The sequence below is a fragment of the Schistocerca piceifrons genome, chromosome 8 (assembly GCF_021461385.2).
Source record: "Schistocerca piceifrons isolate TAMUIC-IGC-003096 chromosome 8, iqSchPice1.1, whole genome shotgun sequence".
NCBI lineage: Eukaryota > Metazoa > Arthropoda > Insecta > Orthoptera > Acrididae > Schistocerca > Schistocerca piceifrons.
In genome coordinates, this window is record NC_060145.1 from 344,934,026 (window position 1) to 344,958,711 (window position 24,686).

The 24,686-nt window shown below is 43.5% G+C and overlaps 1 protein-coding gene across 2 annotated transcripts in view; it reads left to right on the forward strand.

The window, feature by feature from the left end:
* LOC124711255 (probable G-protein coupled receptor Mth-like 1) overlaps positions 1-24,686 on the forward strand; it is a 369,949-nt gene that overhangs the window by 171,390 nt on the left and 173,873 nt on the right. The gene's annotated exons all lie outside the window — the stretch shown is intronic.

The window sequence follows — 24,686 nt, forward strand, 5'->3', positions numbered from 1 at the left end:
GGGACTCAACTGCTGAGGTCATTAGTCCCCTATAACTTAGAACTAGTTAAACCTAACTAACCTAAGGACATCACAAACATCCATGCCCGAGGCAGGATTCGAACCTGCGACCGTAGCGGTCTTGCGGTTCCAGACTGCAGCGCCTTTAACCGCACGGTCACGCCTTTCGACATTTCCGGACGCAAAAATTTCAGTTTGTAGAGGAAATATCAGTAAACATTTGACCAAATTTGACATTCATATACATAGCGTATCCCGAGAAAAAAATTCTCAAAGAACATGCTTTTTTGGGGCCAAAGATAGTATACCTCCCCTTAACCACTTTGCCAATCTATGCACGCTTCTCAGAGTGATGAAATTTCCATGTATCATACTATCTACATCTTTATACATCTACATCTACATCTACATTTATACTCCGCAAGCCACCCAACGGTGTGTGGCGGAGGGCACTTTACGTGTCACTGTCATTACCTCCCTTTTCTGTTCCAGTCGCGTATGGTTCGCGGGAAGAACGACTGTCTGAAAGCCTCCGTGCGCGCTCGAATCTCTCTGATTTTACAATCGTCATCTCCTCGGGAGGTATAAGTAGGGGCAAGCGATATATTCGATATCTCACCCAGAAACGCACCCTCTCGAAACCTGGCGAGCAAGCTATACCGCGATGCAGAGCGCCTCTCTTGCAGAGTCTGCCACTTGAGTTTGCTAAACATCTCCGTAACGCTATCAGGCTTACCAAATAACCCTGTGACGAAACGCGCCGCTCTTCTTTGGATCTTCTCTATCTCCTCCGTCAACTCGATCTGGTACGGATCCCACACTGATGAGCAATACTCAAGTATAGGTCGAACGAGTGTTTTGTAAGTCACCTCCTTTGTTGATGGACTACATTTTCTAAGGACTCTCCCAATGAATCTCAACCTGTCACCCGCCTTACCAACAATTAATTTTATATGATCATTCCACTCCAAATCGTTCTGCACGCATACTCCCAGATATTTTACAGAAGTAACTGCTACCAGTGTTTGTTCCGCTATCATATAATCATACAATAAAGGATCCTTCTTTCTATGTATTCGTGATACATTACATTTGTCTATGTTAAGGGTTAGTTGCCACTTCCTGCACCAAGTGCCTATCCGCTGCAGATCTTCCTGCATTTCGCTACAATTTTCTAATGCTGCAACTTCTCTGTATACTACAGCATCATCCGCGAAAAGCCGCATGGAACTTCCGACACTACCTACTAGGTCATTTGTATATATTGTGAAAAGCAATAGTCCCATAACACTCCCCTGTGGCACGCCAGAGGTTACTTTAACGTCTGTAGACGTCTCTCCATTGATAACAACATGCTGTGTTCTGTTTGCTAAAAACTCTTCAATCCAGCCACACAGCTGGTCTGATATTCCGTAGGCTCTTACTTTGTTTATCAGGCGACAGTGCGGAACTGTATCGAACGCCTTCCGGAAGTCAAGGAAAATGGCATCTACCTGGGAGCCTGTACCTAATATTTTCTGGGTCTCATGAACAAATAAAGCGAGTTGGGACTCACACGATCGCTGTTTCCGGAATCCATGTTGATTCCTACAGAGCTGATTCTGGGTTTCCAAAAACGACATGATACTCGAGCAAAAAACATGTTCTAAAATTCTACAACAGATCGACGTCAGAGATATAGGTCTATAGTTTTGCGCATCTGCTCGACGATCCTTCTTGAAGACTGGGACTACCTGTGCTCTTTTCCAATCATTTGGAACCTTCCGTTCCTCTAGAGACTTGCGGTACATGGCTGTTAGAAGGGGGGCAAGTTCTTTCGCGTACTCCGTGTAGAATCGAATTGGTATCCCGTCAGGTACAGTGGACTTTCCTCTGTTGAGTGATTCCAGTTGCTTTTCTATTCCTTGGACACTTATTTCGATGTCAGCCATTTTTTCGTTTGTGCGAGGATTTAGAGAAGGAACTGCAGTGCGGTCTTCCTCTGTGAAACAGCTTTGGAAAAAGGTGTTTAGTATTTCAGCTTTACGCGTGTCATCCTCTGTTTCAATGCCATCATCATCCCGGAGTGTCTGGATATGCTGTTTCGAGCCACTTACTGATTTAACGTATGACCAGAACGTCCTAGGATTTTCTGTCAAGTCGGTACATAGAATTTTACTTTCGAATTCACTGAACGCTTCACGCATAGCCCTCCTTACGCTAACTTTGACATCGTTTAGCTTCTGTTTGTCTGAGAGATTTTGGCTGCGTTTAAACTTGGAGTGAAGCTCTCTTTGCTTTCGCAGTAGTTTCCTAACTTTGTTGTTGAACCACGGTGGGTTTTTCCCGTCCCTCACCGTTTTACTCGGCACGTACCTGTCTAAAACGCATTTTACGATTGCCTTGAACTTTTCCCATAAACACTCAACATTGTCAGTGTCGGAACAGAAATTTTCGTTTTGATCTGTTAGGTAGTCTGAAATCTGCCTTCTATTACTCTTGCTAAACAGATAAACCCTCCTCCCTTTCTTTATATTCCTGTTAACTTCCATATTCAGGGATGCTGCAACGGCCTTATGATCACTGATTCCCTGTTCTGCGCTTACGGAATCGAAAAGTTCGGGTCTGTTTGTTATCAGTAGGTCCAAGATGTTTTCTCCACGAGTCGGTTCTCTGTTTAATTGCTCGAGGTAATTTTCAGATAGTGCACACAGTATAATGTCACTCGATGCTCTGTCCCTAACACCCGTCCTAAACATCTGAGCGTCCCAGTCTTTATAACGTAGTCCAACATATTCATCGCCTTCATTCATCATTTGGGTCGGTCTGTGGAGCGTACACAGATGGCCAAAGTAGTCGCCGGCACAGTAGCTCAGCGTGTTCTGTCAGAGGGTTAGCTGCCCTCTGTAATAAAAAAACTGAGTTAATCGATCAACAACGAACTTAACCGAATGTCTTACGATGTCCGCCTCGAGCCGATGCAATGAGCAAAATGAAAATAAAAGAGTTCTTAAGGCGACCGCTTATGATAAGCAGGTGATCTTGGTTCGAGTCCCAACTGGGGAAAAATTTTGTATGTCGCTACTGTGTAGTAGATCTATATCTCATACAGCTGATATGAAGCAATTCACAGTCAGCGAATTCATTTAGAAAAATTATTTTAACTTAATTTAGCAGGCTTTGCGCCAAGTCTCAGGGGCGACAAATCGAGAGGATTACTTTCCTGAGAAGGATGGCGATTGGCTGAGTACTAAGGACTCCTTCATTTGTTTGTGAAAATAGGCAATAAATCATCTAGTCGACCTCGAAGAGACTCTGAAGAATTATTCGTCAGGTTCAGTTATGAAGGAGAAGGAGAATATTCGCCTATTACAGTAGAAAAGAGGTAATCACGCGTTGTGCAAATGACTCTCCGACCTTCAGGTAAAGTGGACGCCTCGAAGGGTGTAAAGGACGTTTCATTCTCCAGTCTTCTCAAGGCAATAAACAATCGTAAGGAGGGGCGAATCCAGGGCTTGCTTCTGTGTGGGGGAAAGTGGGGAGTCACAGATGGTTGCTGCATCCACCCACGTTCCCTCAGATATTGTAAGCACACCGTCTTCAGGCCACAAGTGGCCCTTCGGGACCATCCGACCGCCGTGTCATCCTCAGCTGAGGATGCGGATAGGAGGGGCGTGTGGTCAGCACACCCCTCTCCCGGTCGTTACGATGGTTTTCTTTGACCGGAGCCGCTACTATTCGGTCGAGTAGCTCCTCAATTGGCATCACGAGGCTGAGTGCACCCCGAAAAATGGAAACAGCGCATGGCTCCCTAGATGGTCAGCCATCCAAGTGCCGGCCACGCCCGACAGCGCTTAACTTCGGTGGCTGACGGGAACCAGTGCACCCCCTGCGGCAAGGCCGTTGCCTCAAATATTGTAAGGAGCGATCAAATAGTTTCAGTTTGAAGACGTACAGTTCAGAATCGGTATCCTAGTCAGCCAAAATCGCCTTGATCACTGAGACACTCATCCCACTGACGCACCAAGTTGAAGATATCCGTGTGGTATACCAACGTGTCCTACTCCGTGAAGAAGTCCGTAACTGCCCATTGTGCATCTTCTTCCGATACGAACCTTGAACCCTTCTAGGCCTTTTTTAAGGGATGGAAGGCATGATATCGTTTGCGGAGTGCTCGAATGTCTCTCACTTCAGTTGGCATAACTTCTACGTTACGGCGCTTGCGATATCGGGACGTACGTTGCCGTAAAGCACAGCACCCCTTGTCGCAGTTCTCCCGAACGTTTCGGCTTAATTGCAATCAGTAATTTTGTCAGCTTCGCGCAATAGCTTTCCCCAGTAATGGAGACACAGGTTCCTTGAAATCAATACGCAATGGGCCCCGGTAATCAAAGAACAGGGTGAGCATCGCCTTTCCAGCAGACGATCTTCTTGGTTCGAGGGGACGATGGAACACAGCTGCATCGTCGAAGCCTCCAACTCTGGTTTCCAGTGGTAGCACCAGCTTTCGCAGCCTGCAACACTGCGCTCGAGGAATGTGTTGCTTCAACACTGAAACGCAACAGGCGCTTCACGCAAACAGATATCAGGTTTGCTGTTTGTTCGGCATTTAACGCCCGGGGTATTCACTAGCCGCCGACCACATCGTAGCCTAGCTCCTGCCGGATGACGTGTTATCGCTGCCGAAGCTGACGTCGGGATCGTTTGCTAGTGCAAACTTACGGTTGTTATAGTCCGTAATGGATCAGGGTGGCTTCCCAGATAGACCGGCGTCTGGCGCCGAATCGCGACCAGCACGGAACTTGGCGCGCCATTCCACTACGTTGGTTTTCGACAGACATGCTGCCCCATACATATTCTTCATTGTCTGATAGATATCTACCGGTGTTTATCTTTCGGCAGCCAAGAAAAAATAACATCACGTTGGCCCTTCTTGACGCATTTGGTAAAAACAGTGAACTGCGGTCGACAACGCCTATATGAACCAACAAGTGTCTGACGCAGTTGATAAATCGCTTACTGCTGCTACAATGGCAGGTTATCAAGATTTAAGTGAGTTTCAACGTGGTGTTATAGTCGGCGCACGAGCGATGGGACACAGCACCTCTGGGGTAGCTATGAAGAGGTGGTACGACCATTTCATGAGTGTAACGTGAATATCAGGAATCCGATAAAACATCAGATCTCCGGCCGCAAAAAAGATCCTGCAAGATCGGAACCAACGACGACTGAAGAGAATCGTGTAACGTGACAGAACTGCAGCCCTTCCTCAAATTGCTGCAGATTTCAATGCAGGCCCATTAACAACTGTCAACGTGCAAAACATTCAACGAAACATCATCGATATGGGCTTACGGAGCCGATGGCAAACTGCTGAGATCATCAGTCCCTTGTCTTACACACTACTTAATCGAACTAACTTACGCTAAGGACGACACACACACACCCATACCCAAGGGAGGACCCGAAGCTCCGTGGAGGGCAGCCGCACGGACCGTCACCAGACACGTAAGACCGCGCGGCACACGACTCACCTGGGCCCGTCAACACCGACATTGGACTGTTGATGACTGCAAACATGTTCCCTGGTCGGGCGAGTCTCGTTTCAAGTTGTATCGAACGGATGGTCGTGTAATGGTAAGGGCACAACCTCATGAATCCATGGACGCAGCATGTCAGCAGAGGACTGTTCAAGTTGGTGGAGGCTCTGTAATGGTGTGGGACGTAAGCAGCTGGAGTGGTATGGGACCCCTGATACGTCTAGATACGACTCTGGCACGTGACACGTTCGTAAGCATCCTGTCTGATTACCTGCATCCAGTGTGCATTCTGACGGATTTGGGCAATTCCAGCAGGACAGTGTGACACCCAGCACGTCCAGAACTGCGACAGAGTAGTTCTAGGAACACTCTTCTGAGTTTAAACACTTGCGCTGGCCACCAAACTCCCAGATATGGACATTATAGAGCGTATTTAGGGTACCTTGCAACGTGCTGTTCAGAAGAGGTCTCCACCCCCTCGTACTCTTACGGATTTATGGGCAGCCCTGCAGGATTCATGGTATCAGTTCCCTCCAGCACCATTTCAGACATTAGTCGTGTTGCGGCACTTCTGCATGCTGGCGGGAGCCGTACACGATATTAAGCAGGTTTACCAGTTTATTTGGCTCTTCAGTGTATATCGCCAGGTTGACGTTTATTCATTTGCCAGACGCACGCCGGAAAGACAGAAATACCACATGAATCTTTTGCTTACTGTAGCGCTGTGTTGCATATACGCTGCTGCAACGCCCTCAAACGGAAACTTTTTGATCGCACGTTATACGTGTGCTCACCCACGATTTTAATAAGAATAAAAATTAAGTACACAAAATGTTTTAAAATAATAATTATTCTTTGTTTACATCAGTCCTTAGTACATCGCTTTATCAAAACATCCAATAAATTACTATTAGGAAAAAATATAACATTAAAAGGGTGTTCATCCAAAAACTTGATATCACTCGTATCACACAATTAATTTAATTATTATAGTACATATAGTAGTCCCCCACGAACCATGGACCTGCCGTTGGTGGGGAGGCTTGTGTGCCTCAGCGATACAGATAGCCGTACCTTAGGTGCAACCACAACGCAGAGGTATCTGTTGAGAGGCCAGACAAACGTGTGGTTCCTGAAGAGGGGCAGCAGCGTTTTCAGTAGTTGCAGGGGCAACATTCTGGATGATTGACTGATCTGGCCTTGTATCACCAACCAAAACGGCCTTGCTGTACCGGAACTGCGAACGGCTGAAAACAAGGGGAAACTACGGCCGTAATTTTTTCCGAGGGCATACAGCTTTACTGTGTGGTTAAATGGTGATGGCATCCTCTTGGGTAAATCATTCCGGAGGTAAAATAGTCCCCCATTCGGATATCCGGGCGGGGACAACTCGAGAGGATGTCGTTATCAGGAGAAGGAAAACTGGCGTTCTACAGATCGGAGCGTGGAATGTCAGATCCCTTAATCGGGCAGGTAAGTTAGAAAATTTAAAAAGGGAAATGGATAGGTTAAAGTTAGATATAGTGGGAATTAGTGAAGTTCGGTGGCAGGAGGAACACGACTTTTGGTCAGATGAATACAGGGTTATAAATACAAAATCAAATAGGGATAATGCAGGAATAGGTTTAATAATGAATAAAAAATAGGAGTGCGGGTAAGCTACTACCAACAGCATAGTGAACGCATTATTCATTATCGTGTCCAAGATTGACACGAAGACCTTGCCTACTACAGTAGTACAAGTTTATATGCCAACTAGCTCTGCAGATGATGAAGAAATTGATGAGATAAAAGAAATTATTCAGGTACGAAGGGAGACGAAAATTTAAAAGACATGGGTGACTGGAATTCGAGAGTAGGAAAAGGGAGAAAAGGAAACATAGTAGGTGAATATGGATTGGGGGTATTAAATGAAAGAGGAAGCCGTCTGGTAGAATTCTGCCCATAGCATAACTTAATCATAGCTAACACTTGGTTCAAGAATAATAAATGAAGGTTGTATATATGGAAGGATCCTGGAGATACTAGGAGGTATCAGATAGATTATATAATGGTAAGACAGAGATTTAGGAACCAGGTTTTAAATTGTAAGACATTTCCAGGGGCAGATGTGGACTCTGACCGCAATCTATTGGTTATGAACTGTAAATTAAAACTGAAGAAACTGCAAAAAGGTGGGAATTTAAGGAGATGGGACCTGGATAAACTGACTAAACCAGAGGTTGTACAGAGTTTCAGGGAGAGCATATGGGAACAATTGACAGGAATGGGGGAAAGAAATACAGTAGAAGAAGAATGGGTAGGTCTGAGGGATGAAGTAGTGAAGGCAGCAGAGGATCAAGTAGGTAAAATGACGAGGGCTAGTAGAAATCCTTGGGTAACAGAAGAAATATTGAATTTAATTGATGAAAGGAGAAAATATAAAAATGCAGTAAATGAAGCAGGCCAAAAGGAATACAAACGTCTCAAAAATGAGATCGACAGGAAGTGCAAAATGGCTAAGCAGGGATAGCTAGAGGACAAATGTAAGGACGTAGAGGGTTATCTCACTAGGGGTAAGACAGATACCGCCTACAGGAAAATTAAAGAGACCTTTGGAGAAAAGAGAGCCACTTGTGTGAATACCAAGAGCTCAGATGGAAACCCAGTTCTAAGCAAAGAAGGGAAAATAGAAAAGTGGATGGAGTATATAGAGAGTGTATGCAAGAGTGATGTACTTGAGGACAATATTATGGAAATGGAAGAGGATGTAGATGAAGATGAAATGGGAGATGCGATACTGCGTGAAGAGTTTGACAGAGCACTGAAAGACCTGAGTCGAAACAAGGTCCCGGGAGTACACAACATTTCATTAGAAGTACTGACAGCCTTGGGAGAGCCAGTCCTGACAAAACTCTACCATCTGGTGAGCAAGAGGTATGAGACAGGCGAAGTACCCTCAGATTTCAAGAAGAATAGAATAGTTCCAATCCCAAAGAAAGCAGGTGTTGACAGATGTGAAAATTACCGAACTATCAGTTTAATAAGTCACAGCTGCAAAATACCAACGCGAATTCTTTACAGACGAATGGAAAAACTGGTAGAAGCCGACCTCGGGGAAGATCAGTTTGGATTCCGTAGAAATGTTGGAACACGTGAGGCAATACTGACCTTACGACTTATTTTAGAAGAAAGTTTAAGGAAAAGCAAACCTACGTTTCCAGTATTTGTAGACTTAGAGAAAGCGTTTGAAAATGTTGACTGGAATACTCTCTTTCAAATTCTAAAGGTGGCGGGGGTAAAATACAGGAAGCGAAAGGCTATTTACAATTTGTACAGAAGCCAGATGGCAGTTGTAAGAGTCGAGGGACACGAAAGGGTTGGTTCAAATGGCTCTAAGCACTATGGGACTTAATATCTGAGGTCATCAGTCCTCTAGAACGTAGAACTACTTAAACCTAACTAACCTAAGGACATCACACACATCCATGCCCGAGGCAGGATTCGAACGTGCGGCCGTAGCAGTCGCGCGGTTCCGGACACGAAAGGGAAGCTGCGGTTGGAAAGGGAGTGAGACAGGGTTGTAGCCTCTCCCCGATGTTATTCAATCTGTATATTGAGCAAGCAGTAAAGGAAAGAAAAGAAAAATTCGGAATAGGTATTAAAATCCATGCAGAAGAAATAAAAACTTTGAGGTTCGCCGATGACATTGTAATTCTGTCAGCGACAGCAAAGGACTTGGCAGAGCAGTTGAACGGAATGGACAGTGTCTTGAAAGGAGGACGTAGGATGAACATGAACAAAAGCAAAACGAGAATAATGGAATGTAGTCTAACTAAATCAGGTGATGCTCAGGGAATTAGATTAGGAAATGAGACGCTTGAAGTAGTAAATGAGTTTTGCTATTTGGGGAGCAAAATAACTGATGATGGTGGAAGCAGAGAGGATATAAAATGTAGACTGGCAATGGCAAGGAAAGCGTTTCTGAAGAAGAGAAATTTGTTAACATCGAGTACAGATTTAATTGCTAAGAAGTCGTTTCTGAAAGTATTTGTATGGAGTGTAGCCACGTATGGAAGTGAAACATGGACGATAAATAGTTTGGACAAGAAGAGAATAGAAGCTTTCGAAATGTGGTGCTACAGAAGAATGCTGAAGATTAGTTGCGTAAATCACATATCTAATGAGGAGGTATTGAATAGAATAGGGTAGAAGAGGAGTTTGTGGCACATCTTGACAAGAAGAAGGGACCGGTAGGTAGGACATGTTCTGAGGCATCAAGAGATCACAAATTTAGCATTGGAGGGCAGCGTGGAGAGTAAAAATCGTAGAGGGAGACCAAGACGTGAATACACTAAGCAGATTCAGAAGGATGTAGGTTTCAGTAAGTACTGGGAGATGTAGATGCTTGTATAGGATAGAGTAGCATGGAGAGCTGCATCAAACCAGTCTCAGGACTGAAGACCACAACAACAACAACAGTAGTGACAAAATCTTACAACTTTGACAATTTCATAACTTACATGATATAAAATCGAAGAGTGCATTCAACAATATCAGTATTTCACCTGGCACTATGACAGTGAACGCAGGTCTGAAGACTGTGACTGCTGTTACTTTGTATTTTCTTAGTAGGGAGCATCTCCTGTTCTGTCTTTTGTTACTCAAGTGCCCATGGTTTGTCGTTACTATCTGTGGAATAACGAGTCACCTTGGAGTTGCAGCTACCTTTCAGCGATGTGAGCGGTTGCGCCCAGCCATGTGGGCAGACCTGAAAAGCTGAAAAGCGTCGTCTTTTAAATACAGCTTGTAACATAGAATTCCCTCTCATTTTCTGGACCCTTTGTTTTCATGGTACTTTCTTCTCCAAAAGTTTCTAGCGAAATATGGAAATTGATATCTGTAGAAACAGATCAGCTTCTTCTCAATTTGTTTTGGGGAGGATGGTGTGATGTCTCCTGTGATACCTCACGCGCTCACCCACGCTTCCTCCGTATACCCTTCGATAAATTCGTGATCAGAAAGGTTTAAACTGTGCATTTTCAGACACCTTGTCGGCAGTGAGGTGTGCCTTTTATTTGTGACACTATGTAACGGGTATAATTGCAGATATTTCTATTGGTGACAGAAAACATTGTAATGAACAACATTACATCAGTATTTACGTCATTTCCAGAGTAATAACTGTAGCTATTACAAGTCGTATATTTTTAGATTGCTTAGTACCTTTAAGTACCTGAAGGAAAAGCAAGATACACTACTGGCCATTAAAATTGCTACACCACGAAGATGACGTGCTGCAGAAGCCAAATTTAACAGACAGGAGCCGCGTGGGATTAGCCGAGCGGTCTTAGGCGCTGCAGTCATGGACTGTGCGGCTGGTCCCGGCGGAGGTTCATGTCCTCCCTTGGGCATGGGGGTGTGTGTTTATCCTTAGGATAATTTAGGTTAAGCAGTGTGTAAGCTTAGGGACTGATGACCTTAGCAGTTAAGTTCCATAAGATTTCACACACATTTGAACATTTGAACCGACAGGAAGAAGATGCTGTGATATGCAAATGATTAGCTTTTCAGAGCATTCACACAAGGTTGGCGCCGGTGGTGACACCTACAATGTGCTGACATGAGGAAAGTTTCCAACCGATTTCTCATACACAAACAGCAGTTGACCAGCGTTGCCTGGTGAAACGTTGTTGTGCTGCCTCGCGTAAGGAGGAGAAATGCGTACCGTCATGTTTCCGACTTTGATAAAAGTCGGATTGTAGACTATCGCGATTGCGGTTTATCGTACCGTGATATTACTGCTCGCGTTGGTCGAGATCCAATTACTGTTAGCAGAATATGGGATCGGTGGGTTCAGGAGCGTAATAAGGAACGCCGTGCTGGATCCCAACGGCCTCGTATCACTGGCAGTCGAGGTGACAGGCATCTTATCCGCATGGCTGTAACTGATCTTGCAGCCACGTCTCGATCCCTGAGTCAACAGTTGGGGACGTTTGCGAGACAACAACCATCTGCACGAACAATTCGACGACGTTTGCAGGAGCATGGATTATTAGCTCGGAGACCATGGCTGCGGTTACCCTTGACGCTGGATCACATAAAGGAGCGCCCGCGATGGTGCACTCAACGACGAACCTGGGTGGCAAAACGTCATTTTTTCGGATGAATCCAGTTCTGTTTACAGCATCATGATTGTCGCATACGTGTTTGGCGACATCGCGGTGAACGCACATTGGCAGCGTGTATTTGTCATCGCCATACTGGTGTATCACCTGGCGTGATGGTATGGGGTGCCATTGGTTACACGTCTCGGTCACCTCTTGTTCGCATTGACGAAACTTTGAACAGTGGACGTTACATTTCAGATGTGTTACGACTCGTGGTTCTACCCTTCATTCGATCCCTGCGAAACCTACATTTCAGCAGGCTAATGCACGATCGTATGTTGCTGGTCCTGTTCGGGCCTTTCTGGATACAGAAAATGTTCGCCTGCTGCCCTGGCCAGCACATTCTCCAGACCTCTCACCGATTGAAAACGTCTTGTCAATGGTGGCCGAGCAACTGGCTCGTCACAATACGCCATTCACTACCCTCGATGAGCTGTGGTATCGCGTTGAAGCTGCACGGGCAGCTGTACCTGTACACGCGATCCAAGCTCTGTTTGACTCAATGCTCAGGCGTATCAAGGCCGTTATTATGGCCAGAGGTGGTTGTTCTGGGTACTGATTTCTCAGAATCTATGCACCCAAATTGCGTGAAAATGTAAATACATGTCAGTTCTAGTATAATGTATTTGTCTAATGAATACCCGTTTATCATCTGCATTTCTTCTTGGTGTAGCAATTTTAATGGCCAGTAGTGTATTAATGGTTATTTTCCCCTGGGCTGAAGGTCAGGTGCTGAAGCCTGGACGCATGGGCGCAAAACGGTCAATCTATAATGACAGGTTAGCCTAATTAGTGGTGCAGTTACGACCATGCAAAAAATATGAAGTTTTAAAGCTTGTGATGCGTTTGTGGGAAGAACAGTTGATGCAGAGAAAGAAACAACCAGCACACTGGCGTGTTTACATACAAAGGTATCACTTATAAAAATATCTGCACTCGTACACATAAGAACGATTGAGAAATTGATATAAGAGAAAAAATTCCTTTTCCTTAAATATTTTACCCAACATATTGTATCCATTATTTTGATTTAAAAATTTTATAACCTATTCGTAATTAACATGGTCAGTTTTCATCAAAACATTCGTCTCTCTTTCGGATATGGCCGCGATTTTCAGCTTTGGTATCAGATTCGTTATGAGTAAGGTCAACAACTTCTTCACACTGATATTTGCCTACACTGAGCATGTTCTGGCAAATGCTAGTTCACAGTTCTGCAGCACCTCGTTCAGTTGACTACACTATAGAGTAGAAGTGAGTGGAATTAACAACAGCCTTAATTTATCTAGAGGATCTGTCGGCTGCGATTTAACCTGGCATGACCACATTAACCTTATCATAAGGACGGCCGGTGCCTGATACGAGGGTGGTCCCATAAGTACCCGGCGTGACCGAGAGATGGCAGTCGTGTTTGAAAAATATCTCTGGATTAGAAAGTATACGATCTATGAAGCATATGTTTCAAGTTTGAAGATGCCACATTGTTTAATATTTGTTTGACAGCCATCAATACTGAACTTTGTGAGTGAACTTGTGAAATTCGACAAAATTGGTCATCGTTATGTGATACACTTTTTTTTTTTTTCGGAAGACCTCAGCGCAACCAATATTAAAGCTGAGCTAGATTCTACTTTGGGAGAGGCTGAACCTTGGTTGACAACAGTAAAATCAATATTTTACTGTTAGCTGTTAGCTATGAGCTGAGTTTAAACGAGGCCATACGAGCTGCCAAGTGGAGCATTGCAGTGGTCGACCAAATGAGGTGACGACTCCAGAAATGGCGAAGAAAATCCACAAAGCGGTACTGGATGATTGTCGACTGAAACTGCGCGAGCTAGTAGACATAGTAGGCATTTCAAAAAGTGCGGTACATCGCATATTATCTGAAAATTTGGACATGAGAAAAATGTGTGCATGGTTTTTGCCGTTTGCTCACACTCGAGCAAAAACAGTGTCATGAAGATGTTTCAAGTGAATGCTTAGCGAAGTTTCGCAGCAACAAAGCTGATTTTTTGCGCCGTTTCATAACCATGGATGAAACATGGGTCCACCACTTCACTCCCGAGACACAAAAACAATCAGAGCAATGGACACAAATTGGAGAAGCGGCTCCAAGGAAGGTGAAGACCGTTTCTTCTGCAGGCAAAGTCATGGTGTCGGTTTTTTGGGATGCGCGTGGGATAATTTTCATTCACTACCTTGAAAAAGAAAAAACTATCAACGGCGAGTATTATGCGAACATACTGCAACGTTTGGGCGAAGAAATCAAGCAAAAACGGCCACATTTGGGCAAGAAGAAAGTGTTGTTTCTTCAGGGCACTGCACCAGCTCACAAGTTCGTTATTGCAATGGCCAAAATTAATTAATTAAAGTTTGAATTGCTACCTCATGCACCCTATTCGCCGGATTTAGCTCTCTCGGACTATTTTCTGTTCCCATACTTGAACAAATGGCTCGGTGGTCGAAGATTTTCAACAAATTAAAAAGTGATGCCGGCAGTTAATGGCTATTTTGAGGAGTTAGACAGTCTCATTGTAAAAAGGGTATCGAACTTACTGAAAATCGCTGGAAAAAGTGTATAGAGCTGAAACGAGATTATGTTGAAAATAAATACATTTTTCCAAAATTGTTGTGTTTTATTTGTTGGGTCGAGTACTTACGGGACCACCCTCGTATAGGCATATTTGAAGAATGAGAAGTAATTCACTCACGAAAGAGGTCACTTACAAAATCTCCGTGTGACCAATTCCTGGGTATTATTCGAAGCTGTGGAACTCTCAGTAAATTGGATTAAGAGAAGACATCGACAATAGCTGCACTTACCGTCACAGGTTTATTCATTCAGCTCGAGAAATTCTCAACGAGCTGCAGTGAGAGGCACTACAAGAGAGACGGAGTGTATCGTGGCGAGACTGAGTTTATCGCAGCCAGACTTATTCTTAAATATCTTACAGGCCTCATCTCGAAACTAGATGCACTTGCTGCAAAAAAACCCTTTACGTATCGGCAGAAAAATTATAGAAATTCTGCTCACACAAAAATGTGCCAACGGTTTCTTCCGGAGATCTGCAAATAGAATCAGCAGGGAACAAAGTGAATCTGGCGAAAATATAGAGTGTTTCAGCTGCCCCTATCTATGGGTTTTATATAACCTGCAGCGCCTTCAAATACCATGAGTAAGATTTTCATATCCTCTCCCTCGCCTTGCGTAAACTACGAGGAGCACCCAGATAGTAAGTTTCCCGATGTTGTTTCCTTTAAAGTAGGCCTATTTAGTCGGGACAACTGCGTATGCGCAACAGATCTATGACGAGACAATGAAATGAAGGTCGGGCAGATCCTACCTGATGTCAGTACCGTGGCAGCCATGCCCTAAAAGGCGTCTCTTGTACGTCCTCCCACCGTCTGCGAGGTTCGATCAGTGATAAGATTCCTTAAGGAACAAAACATAGTGCCCGTCTAAATTCACTGTCAACTCTATCAGGTCTACGGGCAGAACATCATGTGCAAACAGATGGTGCGTAGCTGATGTAGGCTTTTTTCTGATTGTCGCCAAAGTGTTCTTCATGACGAAGAGCGCAGTGGGCGACCGTGCCTCACCAATGATCACCTGGTTGAGCTGGTGCAACAGCGCATTCTGGAGAACCGTCGCTTCACGATTATGGAGCTCAGCAGCCATTTTCCGTGGATATCGCGATCTTGGTTACATGAAATTGTCATTAAGCACCTGCTGTTCAAGAAATTGTGTGCCAGGTGGGTCCCGAAAAATCTGACAACTTAAGCACAAAACGAAAGGCTGTGGAGCAGCACTGACATTTCCGCAACGGTATCATGATGATGGTGACGAGTTCCCAGACAGGATCGTCAGAGGCGATGAGACGTGGACTTCTCTCTTGACCCCAGAAGCCAAACAGCAGTCAATTCGCGGCATCACAGCGGATCTCCAGACAAGACAAAATTCAAACAGACTTTGCCAGTGCAGAAAGTGCTGTGCACGGTGTTCTCGGACAGGAAGGCCATTGTTCAAAAAATGTTCAAATGTGTGTGAAATGTTGTGGGTTCAAATGGTTCAAATGGCTCTGAGCACTATGGGACTTAACTGCTGTGGTCATCAGTCCCCTAGAACTTAGAACTACTTAAACCTAACTAACCTAAGGACATCACACACATCCTTGTCCGAGGCAGGATTCGAACCTGCGACCGTAGCAGTCGCGCGCTTCCGGACTGAGCGCCTAGAACCGCTAGACCACCGCGGCCGGCAAATGTTGTGGGACTTGACTGCTAAGGCCATCAGTCCCTAACCTTACACAGTACTTAACCTAAACTATCCTAAGGACAAACATATACACCCATGCCCGAGGGAGGACTCGAACCTCGGGCCGGGACCAGCCTCACAGTCCATGACTGCAGCGGAAGGGCATTGTTCTCATTGACTTCCTGCCGAGAGCTGAAACACCGAACACTGACCGTTACTGTGAAACAATGCGGAAACTGCGACATGCCTTTCAGAAGAAGAGGCGTGCCTGTTAGATCATCCAGCATACAGTCCTGAGCTTGCTCCAAGCAATTTCCATCTTTTCTTGCACATCGAGAAATTTCTGTCCTCCGGCCAGCGTTTTGACAATGACGAAGAGCTGAGGACGACTGTCACATGCTGGTTCCATACGCAAGCAGCATTCTACGGCACAGGAAAACAAAGATGATCCCACGATACGACAAGTGTCTCAGTTCTTTTGATGACTATGTCGAGAAATAGCTCAAACATTGCTCTACCTGTTGCCAATAAAGCTTTTCACGTAACTATGTTGTCTTCGTTTAAAAAAAAATAGGGAATCCTACTTTCTGGATGCGCGTCGTGTTAGTCCTACAGAAAAAAATGTACAGGACCTTTTTGTAGAAAATTTAATGTAATTAAATGTTGCGCTGTGATATGTTTTCGCTAGAGGCAGTAGTTTTCGAATTATTCAAGAATAATATATAAAAGTCACCTTGAAATGCGTTTGTCTTGAATGACTCGAAAACGTGTACCAGTACAAAATTTAACTACACTAAATTTTCTTCAAAAAGTTCCTATCCATTCTCTTCTAATAGGATTAATAGTTTGTGCGTAGTGAGCAAGAGAATATGAAAATCTGATAAATGAGTTTGGAAGGCATTGCGGGTTGCATAAATCTCATAGGTAGGGGCAACTGAATCGCCCTGTGTATTACGATGGCTTTTGGAGCACATCTCTAGATGTAAACTGGTTTTCTTCAAGCATCCTTCTTTAATCCGAATCATACGCGATCTCTAGTGACCCCGCAATCGATGGGATGCTAAAGTCTAATCTTAGTAACTTTTCTTGCATTCACTGGATATCACTCAGGAAACCAGCTTTTTCTCAGGGTTCACTGCAATATATTCTCTCCTTCTATATGCACGGACTAAGTCGTTAATGCAGGACAGCGAGGCAGCACTCTGGGAAGTTTGGATTGGTAGTTGATTCACAACATAAACAAACGTAATGCACTGCGCATAAATAGCCAGAAAGACTCATTATTAGATGATTGCGCAACATCTACTGTAATAAGCAATTTCCATTGTTATTTAAATTGAAGGGGAGAAAGTAAAGTAAAGGGAAGGAACTAATGATATCAGCTGCATCAGCATTTTGTGTGGAATCAGTGGCTGCGAATGAAAGTTTGTGCTTGGCTAGGGTTCGAATATGGAATCTCCAGCTTATTAGGTAGTTACGTTAAACACTGTGCCACGAAAAGAAAGGAAGAATGATTTTACGCGCCGTCGACATCAAGGTCATTAGAGACGGAACATATGTGTCAAGGATGGGGAAAGGAATCAGGCATGCCCTTTCATAGGAACCATTCTGGCGTTTAAAGCTTTTTTGTCTAAAACCGACATAGTGAGACCGTGGCTGTGTAAAATTAATGTAGGTTGATTCTTACAAAGAAGATAACAGCAACCAGCCACTATTAATACTGCTATTTATTAAAGTAAATAGCGTCGTAACCGGTTTCGATTTGGCAAGTTCATCATCAGACGGCTGTTCACTTGATTTGCAAGTTACACTTTACATAATCGTCAGTTTTCGATTTTTATTCTTCCACTGTGGAGAAATATTCTTGGTGTGTTGGTGCCCTGCGGTAGAAAACAGTTTTAGAAGCGGCCTATGTGAACATAACTAACCTCCAAACGATGAAATACAGAGTAAATAAATATGCGAGGTTAAGTGGTTATGGTACTTACATCGAAAATTCCGCGCGATTTTGTTGCCAAGTTGCAGGATTGTATTTTTCTACATTTTGGAATATTTGAAAATACACTCCTGCAACTTCGCAACAAAATCGCGCGGAATTTTCGATGTAAGTACCATAACCACTTAACTTGACATATTTATTTACTCTGTATTTCATCGTTTGGAGGTTATTTTTGTCCACATAGGGCGCTTCTAACACTGTTTTCTACCGTAGGGCACCAACAGACCAAGAATACTTCACCACAGTGGAGGAATAATAATTGAAAAATGACGATTATGCAAATCATGTGAACAGCAGTATGATGATAAACTTGCCAGTTCGATACCGGTTACGGTGCTATTTACTTTAATAAATAGCAGTATTAATAGTGGCTGGTTGCTATTATCTTCTTTGTAAGAATGAACCTACAATTATTTTGGTGTATGCCTGGAGCAATTTAGGGAAATCACGGAAAACCTAAATCGAGATGGCCAGACACGGGTTTGAACCGTTGTCCTGCAGAATGCGAGTCCTGTGCGCTAACTACTGCGCCATCTCACTCATACCACTGTGCTACCCAGACACAAAAGCACAAACTATTTCAGCATGCTACCCAGCCAATACACATTCCCACCTAACGCCATCTGTCCGCAGTCCCCGTTCATGTCCTATATGTCCGCTAATATCCCGCTGAAGGCCGAACGCAAATGTGCATCCGCAGTGAAGGTTGTGGATTTATTGCTCATCAAGGCAAATCAATTATATGAATGTGTAGTGACTGTTCTTTTGGACGTGCCTGAAAGAACAGACACCATGCGGAATCCGCAGCTGTGACACATATTATGTAAACTGAAGGGAAGAGGGAGGAAAGAAAGGAAAGGGAAGAAACTAATGATATCAGTTGCATCTGGACTTTGTCAGCAGCGACGAGTGTAAGTATGTGCCAGACTGGGATTCGAAACCGGTGTCCTCTTCTTGCCAGGCATTTGCATTAACCAATGCGCCAGCCACACACAGTGTTTGTCACAAATGCATGGACTATCGGCGTGATCCCTGGATGACCTCCGTCTCCACGTAGCGCCATGTGTCCCAGTCACCATCCGTGCCCTCTATGCTCACTGCTTTCAAATTCCCACTGGAGATCTAATGTAAATGTGCATCCACACTGAAGGTTGTCATTGCCCATCGAGGCGAATCAGTTATAAGAATGCGTGGTGTCCGTTCTTTTCGACATGCCCAAAAAACGCGCACCACTCAATCATATAATCCATTAGTTTCTGTGAATTTGCGCACAAAGCAATGTAAGTACAATGACCACATAAAATTAATTATGACTATGGCAGATTGCAGACTGAAAGTCACAGGAAAAATTCTCAGAAATCGTAGTCCACCCACGAAATTGGTAGCTCACAATACTCTCGTTTCACCGATGTGTCGAAATTACTTGTCAGTATGGGACCCACATCAATTAGGGTTGATAGAGGAAATAGAGAAGATTCAACTCGTATAACTGGGTTTTGTTACACGTTCATTTAGTAAGTGCAAAAGCTTCATGCAACCACTCATCTAACTCCAGTACCATACCCTACAAGAGAGGCATTGTGGATTACGGAACGTTTCCTGTTAAAATTAATTACAAGTCAAATATTGCTTCCTCCTAAGTATATCTCGAGAAAATGCCGCGAAGGCAAAATTAGGGAGAAGGCAAAATTAGGCAGATTTTGACCTCACCTGAAGGTTTAGCATGAATCGTTCTTCCCACAAACAATTCGCGACTATAATCGAGACGGCATAAGAAGGCCCCTGACAGTTCATAGCACTGTTGCCAGCTTCCACCTGTGAAACGCTAACAGTTGCAGACGGAAACAGTAGACGTCTACAGGGCTATGGCAACACTGAGGCGTTCCCATAGAGACGTTTACACAATAGCTTTACATTATTGGCTGAGGTTGGCCCGCGAAGCTGCCATGCTCAGCCCAACGCAACTGTCAGGGATCAGCTTATGCCGACTGGTCCATTGAACAGGAAAGGGAAAGTGACAGTCGCACACAGAAATACTCTCAATCATACACCATAATGTGCCCTGTGGTGTACAAATGTAGATGCGGAAGTAACACGTTTAAACCCTGGTGTTGGAAGGATTTATTTTCGGCTGGTAATTGGAGAAAAGTTGTGCCTGTGGTTTCTGATCATCAGTGTCCTCTAAAATTTTCTGAGATTAGTCGGAAATCTCTCCGAGGTGTTCTATGGAGTCCAAATTTGTTCCAACATTCGTGATGGTATGGAGAATTATAACCTTGGCGTTTTCTCTGTGCAATTTCTAACAAGTATGTTGTGTGTTAGCACTGGGTTTCGCATTGTTTCTTGTCTCTCTCACTGTTACCAACAACAGCAGCAACAAACACACCACATCACGCTCTCAAGGCACTTCGCTATCACCTACATGAAATACAGGGTGGTGCACGAAATATATTACCAATTGTTTCGTTCACAATTTACGACGCACATTAGATATCCCGTTGGGATCTCTACAGCAGTACCAGCAGAGCTTGGAAAAACAAATGAGTTACGAAATGACGTGTAATTCACGATACTGCCGCTAGGAGACCAGTAAGCAGCAATGGCTGACAACGAAAGACTGAAGACACAGCAACGATCGGCAATTGTGTTACTTTTTCATGAACCAGGCCTTGTTGTGACTCAGAGGCGTTTTCGACAACAGTTTAACACACGATGGGTCTCTTGCAAGAAGACCATCCACAGGTTGTACGATAAATTTGTACAGGAAGGAACAGTATTGGAAGCGAAGCGACCTCGGCCTAAGCCTGTTTGTTCGCCGGAGAATATTGAAGCGGTACGAGTTACTGTACAGAGAAGTCCCGGGAAATCGTGTAGAAAGGCAACAGTGCACCTGGGAATATCCCGACGCTCCGTTCAACGCATTCTTAAAATTGACCTCCATATGTACCCATAAAAGATGACCTGTGCACAGCTCACTGGAGAACACAAGCGGCAGAGACTACTGTTTGCTCAGTGGGCGGAGGATAGGGAAGAAACTGTCAATAACGTTTGGTTTTCAGACGAGGCGCATTTTCATTTAGACGGTGTGGTTAACAAACAAAATGTACGCTTTTGGGACACTGAAAACCCACAAGTGCTTCATGAACGACAACATTATGCTCCGAGGATTACAGTGTGGGCTGCAATTTCCAGTCACGGACTTATTGGACCCTTTTTCTTTGAAGAAACTGTGAACAGCGAGCGTTATTTGAGCATGCTTCGCAATAGCTTCATTCCACAGCTCCTTGCTACTGCCTTGCCCTACAACAAGCAGTGGTTCATGCAAGATGGAGCAAGGCCACTTACTGCAAACAATGTGTTGGAGATTTTACACGAGCATTTCGACATACGGATCATTTCACTCAGGTTTCTAGGTCGCTTAAATGACGGACAAAATTGGCCCCCCAATAGTCCAGACCTCAATCCATGTGACTTTTTTCTTTGGAGGTACGTAAAGGAAAAAATTTCCCCGAAACGTCCACGTGATTTAATGGAGCTCAGAAGACTTATTCTTCAAGCTTGCAGTGAAATTACGGAAGACGTGTGCCGTAGGGTAACCACTAACTTCAGTGATCGTTTGAAGGAAGTTAGGAAACGAAATGGTGGACATATTGAGCATGTGCTGAGTTAGAACAAATTACCATGGGCGGCTCTTCATTGTAGTATATGTTCCTTTCAGATTGTATTGACACTAAAGTTTATATTCAAAAACAAAATGGTAACACATTTTGTGCGCCACCCTGTACTTACTCTTGACGCGCAACACTCACAGTTAATGAAGGTATGCACCACGTGGATACGGTTACAGAAAGCTATTAAGGTGTCGAGGCTCTTGGGGACATCCCAGCCAGTATCATGGTCGAAATTAACATTTCATTTTAATATGAAGCATAAGAACCCAAACACTGCATCGCAGTCTACAAACACGTGTGATAACCGTCAGTGCTAGACAGATAGGCACTTGAGACGGCAATATAAGGAACCTTACCACGGTATTTCCAATATTTGCTCCGGGCACCAATCAAAATGGACCCCAGCGACTTGGACCGCAGCAGTGCTGCTACATGTTCGGCAATAGCGGGCGATAGTGACAGCCTGCGTCCGAAACTCCTTATTTGGCAGGCGGTATTTCCGTAAAGGGGGCCAATGTGTTATGCAGCAGGAAGCTGGGAATCCCGCCGACTCCGACGCATTAATGCCTTGTAACTGCCTCTGTCAAAACAACGCAACTAGAACCTTCCTCGTTAGTCTCAATGCGTAATGAAACAGCTAGTTTAACAGACTTTCCTCAGTCGTTTCTTAGTGAACTAATTTTATGAAATGTTATCATTGGACGAATGCAATAAACCATCTATATCTTTGCTCTCCTCTTAGATTTGCAGGTACAAGTTTTCGTCTAATCCGACAATGATACATGGCATCATGAAGACAAAAGCGATGTAGTGGTATACCGCTGGCATTCTCGATAGCAGGGTTGTCTATAGAAAGTAGCTCTCTTCGACCTCGCCACATAAGTGCGACTTATCAAGTAATTTCAACCACTATGTAGTGAAGTTCTGCTATGGAGAATGAACTTTATTTAACAGCAGTGGAAGTTGATCTGGGTATGTAGACAAATACTCGTGAAAAAAAGAGTTGCATGTATCAGAGTTGTTTTATAATAACTGAAGAAAACTGCAAAACTATCATACATTGCAGATTGCCCATAGACTGACAATGTCAGGGGTATATAAACTTGTTTTGAAATGAGTTTTGTTTAAACTGAGCTCTATGCACAAAGGAAATGCTCACACTTAAATTATCAGCTACTTACACAAAAAACCGTAATAAAAGTGTCTGCAATTTCGGGGTCTTCCACATCAGTTCATTATTAACCATCAATGAAATTTCCTATTTTTCTTGATTCTTTTTTCCTGTCTAATTTTTCATTCTCCTCCAAATAGTTCTCGTCTCTTTGCTGGAGGAACTAATATTTACTTGAAAATTCATACTTATTGATGTTCTGATGACTTTGCTTAGAATTTTACAACACAATTTTATATATCACTTAACCTTGTCATTTTCCGTGGCCTTAGATGCTAAGTGGTCTTCTTCTGCTGTTAACGATAGTGTGATTATATTTGTAACCCGTGGTTTTGGAACACTAAATCTAGTAGTTCTTTTTTTTAAGACAACAGTACAACAAAATACAACATAATTTTCATTAACGCCAAATATGATATACACATATTTCCATTATGTATTTCACAAATAAATCTTGAACTTCTCAATTTCTTTTTAATTTATTGTCTTGTAATTTAGCTACACGTATTTAAACAGTGGATTTACAGTCTCGATGTGTCCGTAAAACGCTGTGAATAGTTGTGTTGCTAGTTCCCACAATGCGTGGTTTTAATTTATGAGGGAGAGTTAAATTATACGAAACAGCAAGGTCTTAATTATAAATTTTAACTTTTATATGATTTTTTCCTTGGTATAAATGGCAACGCTTCCTTCTATTTCACTGTCGTGAGTGATTCTTGCGCGCTGAAGAAATATAAATTCTATCGTATAGTCCGTACTCCATGTAGCCGTAATAAAACGACATAAAACCACACGCCCACGCTTAATAGCCGTTGGAATGGACTCATACCAGATATTCGTCACCTGTAATTCGTGGAATTATATGGGAATTATGAGCGATCAGCGATCTATCACTGCGATCTGCGCTGGCAGATCGTGCGACCTAGCCACATATTGCTGCGATCCGGCACTATTCTGTGTCAATGGATATCAACCGAGAACGTACCCATTAACGAGTGTAGATTATAGCCGATACCAACTCTAGCGCCTAACTAAATTTTAGATTAAAAAAATAAGCATTATTATTGATTAAGTGACAAATGACAAATCGCATTTAGTTAATATTCAAACGAACAAAAACTGTTTATTTTGGTAGGAGTTTTATTAAATCTAGAAGTAACAAGTCAATGAGACGATTGATACTACTTATTTCAAACACTCATTTTTGTATTTTCTTTGCTCTCAGGCTCTGCACGTCACTTAAAATCTATTTTCACATTTAAGTTCTTAAATAGATTCCTGGTAATAATGGAATTTTCGTCGAAATGTTGCCAGTTCTGCTTCACAATATTCTATTTTCAGTTGGCATCGTGGGGTTCAAAATTTTTTCAGTATATGAAACTATCACTTCAATCACTGAAAATCGTCATAGAATCCAAGCATTTATTTTTTATTTTCCAAATTAGTTGCGAGCAGAATTTATTACTAATGAGGAGCGTTGTCGTAAAATGTTTGTGAGAAATGTTACACACTTCTTGTGTCGAGCATCATTGCCAGTTCTGTCAACATTGAAACGTTTCAGTTTCAGCCTTATGTTGATAAATCCTCAGTCTGGAAAGACAACTGCCAACCTAAACATGTGCTGGTAATGTACTGAAGATCCAAAGAAACTAATATCGAATAGGGTTCCCGCGAGGACACAGAAGTGACGCAACACGACGTGACATCGGCTCAACTAATGTCTGAAGTAGTGCTGGACGGAATTGACACCATGAATCCTGCAGGCTGTCCAAAAATCCGTAAGAGTACGATGGGGTGGAGATCTCTTCTTAACAGCACGTTTCAAGGAATCTCGGATATGCTCAATAATGTTCATGTCTGGCGAGTTTCGTGACCAGCGGAAATGTTTAAACTCAGAAGAGCGTTCGAGACGCCACTCTGTA